A 7,928-nucleotide genomic window follows, 5' to 3' on the forward strand; every position below is an offset into this window, starting at 1 on the left:
GATATGCAATTTATGCCCCAAAAGGCAGTCAAGGGTCAAGCATTGGCAGATTTCTTAGCCGATCACCCGGTGCAAAAGGCAGTCAAGGGTCAAGCATTGGCAGATTTCTTAGCCGATCACCCGGTGCCAGGGACATCTAAGCTGTATGAAGAGTTGCCTGACGAAGTCGCTGGAATTTACGCCATTCAAGAAACCACGCAGGTGTGGAAATTATTCTTCGACGGGGCATCAAGAGCAAATCCTCACGGAGCAATCACCGCGGGAGTAGGGGTCGTACTCGTTTCTCCGAACAGTCACGTAATCCCAAGGGGGTTTTCTCTAATCGAACCTTGCACCAACAATGTAGCCGAGTATAATGCTCTGCTATTGGGGATGCAATTCGCCGAGGAACTCAATATTCGGCACCTCGAAGCATACGGTGACTCTCAGCTCATCGTCAATCAAGTCTGAGGGGAATACGAAGTAAGGCATGAGGACCTTATCCCATATCATATCGCAGTGCTAAAGCAAGCTGAGAAGTTTGAAGGTTTCTTTATTGAATACATTCCACGAGCTCAGAATGCTTACGCAGACGCCTTAGCCTCGCTGGCAACTTCATTAGCGTTGCCTCCAGGGGTTGAAACCACAATCTCGGTTACAGGACGCGAGTTGTACTGTTTCAAGATACCTATGGAGGAAAGCTCTGATGAGACGATGATAGGGGAAGTCTGTACAACCTCGATGGAGTTTGAAGCTAGAGATTGGCGATTCCCGTATATCGACTATGCCATATACGGAATATTACCTGATGACCCAAAGGAAGCGGCCACTATCAAACGAAAGGCCCTCCAGTTCTACTATGATGCGGTGTCTCAAACCCTATACCGCAAATCACATGACGGAGTTTTGCTTCGATGTCTCTCTCGGAAAGAAGCAAAAGAGGCTCTTAAGGAAGCTCACGACGGAATGTGCGGAGCTCATCAACCTGGAGCTAAATTAGGCGATCGTCTTCGACGGATCGGGTATTATTGGCCAAAAATGTTTTCAGACGCGGTTGACTACGCTAAACGTTGTCACGCATGCCAAATCCATGGAGATTTTATCCACCAAGCACCGGGGAACTTACACCCTACATCTGCAACTTGGCCGTTTGAAATGTGGGGCATGGATATCGTAGGACCAATTTCTCCTCCGACTTCCAAAGGACACCGGTTCATTCTGGCTGTGACCGACTATTTCTCCAAGTGGGCAGAAGCAATCCCGCTGAAAGAGGTCAAGACTTCAAACGTAATCAAGTTCATCAAACATCACGTCATCTATCATTTTGGAGTCCCGAGGCAAATAGTTCATGACAACGGGACACAGTTTGTCAGCTTTGGATTTCAGAGATTTTGTGAGAAATTCAGAGTCCAAAGCGTTGCATCCACGGCATATTATCCGCCAGCAAACGGTCTTGCAGAAGCCTTCAATAAAACCATTGTGAAGCTCCTCAAAAAGTTTATCTCCAAGAGCCGACGAGATTGGGACGAAAGACTTGGCGAATGTTTGTGGGCATACCGCACAACAGTGAGGACCCCTACAAGGGCTACACCATTCTCTTTGGTATACGGCTGTGAGGCTGTACTGCCATTGGAAATTCAGATCCCTTCTCTGAGAGTCGCTATTACAACTGGACTGACAGACGAAGAAAAGCATTGACGACGCTTGCAGGAACTCGAAGCTTTAGACGACAAGAGACTCCAAGCTCAACAACAGATTGAACTATATCAAGCCCGTATTTCCAAAGCCTACAACAAAAAGGTTAAGGAACGGATTTTCAAGAAGGGCGATTTAGTTTTGGTCAATCGACGACCCATGGTGATGACTCATAAAACCAAAGGGAAGTTTAACCCTAAATGGGAAGGACCTTTTGTCGTTGAGACAGTCTATTCCAACGGAGCTTACTGTCTCATCAATAAGAAAGGCGACAGACTTATGATGCCAATCAATGGAAAATTTCTTAAGAAATATTACCCGTAAACTGCAAGTCTCTTGAGCTTAGCTGGGGGTTGCTTATCAAATGTTCGTTTGAGTAAAGGAGTTCTCCTACTTTGTATGTCGTCAAGTTAACATTACACCTCTGACGATTTAACTCATTGAGAATCATTATAAATAAAGGAATTTTCCAAAGTCTTTCAGGTAGCTATCAGCTTAATCTGTTTGGTGAATAAGTCACAATTTTGACTGCGTTTAGCCCTCCTACAGCTGCGTTCAAAACATGTCTACAGCTGCGTTCAAAACATGTCTACAGCTGCGTTTCAAGTCCTACAGCTGCAGAACTTGACACTGCGTTTGCACCAACGAACACACAACATGATCATTACAACTTCCAGAGATTACCCAAACAACAACAAAGGGATCTTCAACAAGCTGGAATGCGGCAGACTTCTCTGAACGCAACTCAAGTCTCAGGGCTACGTTCAGATCTGTTTGAACGTAAAGTCATAACCATGCGTCTTTGATAAAGCTTGCGTTCAGATCATCCAAGCACAAAGGAATAATTTTCAGAAATTCCAATATCACAACAAGATTGCAACATCCCAGACAAACACAGAAAAATGCAAGAAAAACAACAGCGGTTCATTTCATGCGGATAATAAGTGTTTGAAGGAGTACCAAAAAGCTATTACAGACTGAAAAGTTATCTAAATATAAAATGGTGGTTCCCGAAGGGAAAAGGATGCGAGATGGGCCCTAGCCTGGGCTATACGTGCAGCATTCTTGGCTCGCACCTCTGTGGCAGCCCTCCTTCTCAATTCTTCAGCGGTGAGAGCAGCAGTACCAGCTTTTGATCGCAAAGCCTGAAGAGCGTTTTCTATCTCAGGCCCCAAGTCAGTGCTCTGCAGCTCCTCTATGAGTTCCACTGAACATCTGAACGAGTAAACCTTCCTGGCACAGTGACCAGTCCAGCTGCGATTGAGGCGTTCAAGCAAATTCATAACATCATAGAACGAATCCAGAAAATCCGAGAATGGGGCCCATCCTTGCTCAGCGATGAGGTATGCCTGCCTAACCATGTTCTCCAAAACCTCCGTAAGGAAGTGCACATCCTCGTAGTCGGGGGTGAATGTTTTGCCGCGAGGGACCATGGTAAGAGGTGTAATCAGAGGGGCGTCCTCTTGGAGCACCCCTTCTCCTTCGTCGTCAGAAAAGACAATGGGATCAGCCGCAGAAGCCCCACCTGGCATACAAGCCAAAGCCAAGTCAATAAAATAAGTACAAACGCAACGGTCTAGGCATGCGTCAAGATCAGCCTGAACGCAGTAAAACTAGACCTGCGTTGGATAGCTATGAACGCAAGGCTTCTTCCTGCGTTCGGGATTAAGGGATTAATCCTTCATCTTATCAATAAACACAGAAGTCCTCTTCCACATTCATGATCAAAGAACACATGAATGACTGTTCGTATCTAAGACGAACAAATCTTATCAACAAACACAGAAACTTCTACATGTGTTCAATGTCAAGAGTTTGATTCTTCATCGTTACAATGGACACAAGAAATTCTTTCAAGATCCAAAGTCAAGAAGATGAACAGTTTTCATCAAGAAGAATGCAAACTCTGTGCATATTCAAGATTGAAAAGACGAATTTTATTCGTCATCATCAACCAGAACTCGTCTATGGAGTGTCAAGAAAACCCATTGATGAAGAATACTTAAAACGAAGAAGACAGGGATGCTTACTTCGATGTCTAGGCGTTGGAGGCGTCAACGACGGTCCGGAGGCGGACCCAGAAATACCCTTCGACGGCGGAAGAATGTCCGCCATCTGTTCATGAGATCTCCTGGGAGCCATGGCCAGAGGACGAAATCAGATCGTGGAAGAACTAACGAGAAGAAACTCGTTTGGGAGTTCAAGAAGGAAGCTTAAACGTTAAAGCCTCTTGACATGACTAATCAACCCAATTTATAAATAATTTATGAAGGGCAGAGTTCCAAGACTCCCGCCCTAATAGGGACTCATCGTCATCATTACAGCCGTTTGGGCTTCTGATAAGACGCGGGACAAGACCCTGCGTCCAAAAGGCAAGCGAACCAGATCCGAACACAGCAGTTTAGAGATACGTTCTTTCAAAAATACGCAACCCAATTCAAGGACATGAACGCAGGGGGTGCCCCTGATTCTAGAATGGGAATTCTTAGGAAATATGCTGTTTTAGATTAAAACCTTTACACATTTCTTGTGTCAGCATTAAACCCATTATGGGTTTCATTTTCCACAGAATTTAAACCCTACCGTCCTCAAAGTTGCCCTGAACGCAACACTTCTACCTTATCGACTCTCGTCAATAGAGCGATAAGTCCTCAAAGTTGCTCCAATCGCAACACTTCTAACTTATCGACTCTCGTCAATAGAGCGATAGGTCCTCAAAGTTGCTCCAATCGCAACACTTCTAACTTATCGACTCTCGTCAATAGAGCGATAAGTCCTCAAAGTTGCCCTGAACGCAACACTTCTACCTTATCGACTCTCGTCAATAGAGCGATAAGTCCTCAAAGTTGCCCTGAACGTAATACTTCTACCGTATCGACTCTCGTCAATAGAGCGATAAGTCCTCAAAGTTGCCCCGAACGCAACACTTCTACCTTATCGACTCTCGTCCATAGAGCGATAAGTCTTCAAAGTTGCCCTGAATGCAACACTTCTACCTTATCGACTCTCGTCAATAGAGCGATAAGTCCCCAAAGTTGCTCCAATCGCAACACTTCTAACTTTTCGACTCTCACCAATGGAGCGATAAGTCCCCAAAGTTGCTCCAATCGCAACACTTCTACCTTGTTGACTCTCGTCAATAGAGCGATAAGTCCTCAAAGTTGCACCAATCGCAACACCTTCCACTCGTCGACTCTCAACAATGGAACGACGAGACCACAAAGTTTGCCATGTCAACATTACATTCTTGGCACTTACAGTATTCTTCTAGTATTTAAGGCAAAAACATAATACAAGAAGAATAAATAGTTGTTGTCGCACTATCAAACTAGTATTTCATTGTTCCATGTCAAAACATGATATGAAAAAGAAACAATGAAAAGCTGAAAGGCAGCACTACCTTTATTCAAAGGAAAACAAGGTGACCTAAAACAAGTGTTGTTCCTACCAAAAGAACAATACAAAAATAGGTTCATCAGTTCATTAGACTAAATGAAGATAATTGAGACTTAATGTCAGAAAGTTTTTCTTCATGGTCGGCTCGAACCAGCATCTCGGCCCGTTTCCGAAGCTCGTCTTCACTAGATAGCATGGCAGCTACCTCCTTCTTAGCCTCTTCCAGAGCACCAGCTTTGGCACGGTAATTCACCAGGGAAGTGGCACTTTTGACATTGAGTTCAGTGACGATGATTTCCTCTCGTTTGAACTGAGCCTTCATCCTAGTCAACTCCACTTCAGTGGCAGCGATCTTCTCCCGCAAATTCTCCAGAGAAGTATTCGAAAGTGTCAGCTCAGCTTGTTTTTGAGCGTGTAGCTGTTGCAGTTGTTCAACTTCAACCTCTTCCTCAGCTATGTGACGTCGAGCGGCTTCATATCTATTGAGTTCTTCGGCTCGAATATCCTCAAAAGTAGATGCAATCTGCGCTTGAATATCGGCGCGACCCAAAGCCTCCAAGAATCTGAGTTGTCCCTCTAGACGTGAGATGGCTTCCGCGCAACGCTGAACAACATCGACCTCGCCTACGAACTTCAGGTTGTTCAAACCATTTGTGAGCATAGGCTTGTAGGTATCAAAAGTATCTCGCCCTGCCAGCACAACCTCAATCACTTTCTTGGTGAGACTTTCCAAATAGCCAAGAGAAATTTTGAGAAAATCCGGCACGTCCGTCGGACTCAAAGCGGTGATAGGAGATGGTACAGAAACTTCTGAAGATGCAAAGCCAAGTAAAAGACCGGCAGGCGATTTCGGTGTAGTAGCCTGGGAAGGAGTGCCAATATCCAGCTGAGATGGGCTCGATTGCAAAGCCATCAGTTCCCCCATTCGAGATGACCTTGGTACGTCTACAACTTCTGTAGAAGCTAAAGAAATTGTCAATAAAGTCGTCGGCGGGAGAATCGTCATTGAGGTCTCCAAGCGAGGTGGCTCTGACACCTGAGCCGGTAGTAGCATAAGCTGTTGCGACGAGGAAGGAGTGACAGTACTCGCTTCATGTACCATGGGATCTGTATGGAAAAGTTGTTTAAATACAGATTGAAGATTAGTCGAGTCGAAACAAACGACACTTACCGGCAAGAGGTAGGGGAATGTAAGGTGACGCTTTGTCAGAAAAGGATGGTGGTGGAACGTCCCAATCATCGAGATCATCACTGTCATCACCCAGGTTGTCATTATCCTCTTCATTCCCACTTCGGTCACTATCATCATCCGGGGCATCTGCACCATCGCTATGATCCATAGGTTCTTCTTCGCCCACGGGAGGTAATACTGGCACATCTTCGGCGACAGTAGGCTTTGCTATGATTCCAGTAGTAGGGCTAGGCTGTGAGTCGCCTACAATCGGTAGTAACACAGAAGTGGAAGGAGACTTGTCCGTGGCTGAGCTTTGCTGGGCAGCCTCTAGAGGTTCCTGGACATTGGACACGTCTTCTGCAACATGAGAGGCAGTGGAAGCAGTATCATGAAGCGTGTCTTCGGGAACAAACTCTGCACCCCCTACAAAAGATTCATCTCCACGCTCTTCTTCATGCAATGAATGAGCAGAAGAATCATGGCCTCCTAAAGCAGGACCAGCTGTGGGGAGACCCAGCTGAGGCGAGAGTTCCATAGCAGTCGATTTTGGTTCTTCTTCTTCGGTACGCCATGCTTTCTGGGCATCTGACATAAGTTTGGAAGCAGGGGGCTCGAGCGCTAACTTCCGACGAGCCCTTTTGTCATACTTGGCTGTGTCAACCGGCCCTAGCGCTCTTTTTCCAAGAGCACTCTTACTCCGAGTCAGAATTCTTGAAGGTTCCACCTCGTGAGTATCCGGCACCTTGGTCTCTTCCTGAATTCCCTCTGGTGATTCTCGCCGTTCATCCTCTGGTGACTATGACCGTTCGTCTTCTGGAATCGCCTTCTCATAAGACAAGTATTCATTAGCTCCTCGGGCACGGAACTTTTTAGCGCTCCTCTTCGAAGCATACCATTTGCGGATGGCCTTCAAACAAGAAGTGTTCATATTATAGGCTGAAAGCTGAGAAGCGGCCTGGTACCAAGTACAGAAGCTCAGAGAGGTACGAGCATTAGGCATTTTATGTGGCAGTCGGAATTTTGCTCCGGTACAACCAGCCACTGAGTAGAACCAAACTCTCGCTCCTTCATACACATTACCTGTGTATACAAGATTAGGGTTTGGGTTCCCAACATAGAGCTGATCATAGCCAAATTGCCGAGAAAAGCGATAAGGCTGATATGGTTCCATAAAGCATTTCCTTCCTTGTCGAAAAATAAGATAGCCCGGACGAATGTTTACGAGCCACCAAAAGGCACCCCTGCTAAGCTTGGTGAAAGAATTCGGTCCCGGAGTGTCTTGATGAAGTTCTCCATACGCACCACCCTCGAAAGCGGGAAACTTGACAGCAATCTTGTAATGATAATCCCGTCTCAAAATCTCACGGAATTTAACTTGGTACCAACCAGCCCAGTCAGAGGTTTCTAATTGCTGAACAAGAGGAGTTGAGGTGTCACTTGATTTAGGAGTCGTCATTATTGGAGGGCAGTGCAGCACAAACCAAGATACCAAATAAATGTACGGCATCGGTACCCGGGGAGTTGGGGTTTGAATGATGGTCTACCCGTCGGAATCCAACTTCTTGACAGCAACAAACTCGGAAGATAGTTCCCGCAAGCCACTTTGTAAGCAGCACACCATAGCTGAAAGAAGATTCAAGGGCCGTCCATAAGCCAAAAGAACAGCGGGGTATAAGACCTCTAC

Source organism: Asparagus officinalis, chromosome 7 (assembly GCF_001876935.1).
Source record: "Asparagus officinalis chromosome 7, Aspof.V1, whole genome shotgun sequence".
In the NCBI taxonomy this organism is placed as follows: Eukaryota; Viridiplantae; Streptophyta; class Magnoliopsida; order Asparagales; family Asparagaceae; genus Asparagus; species Asparagus officinalis.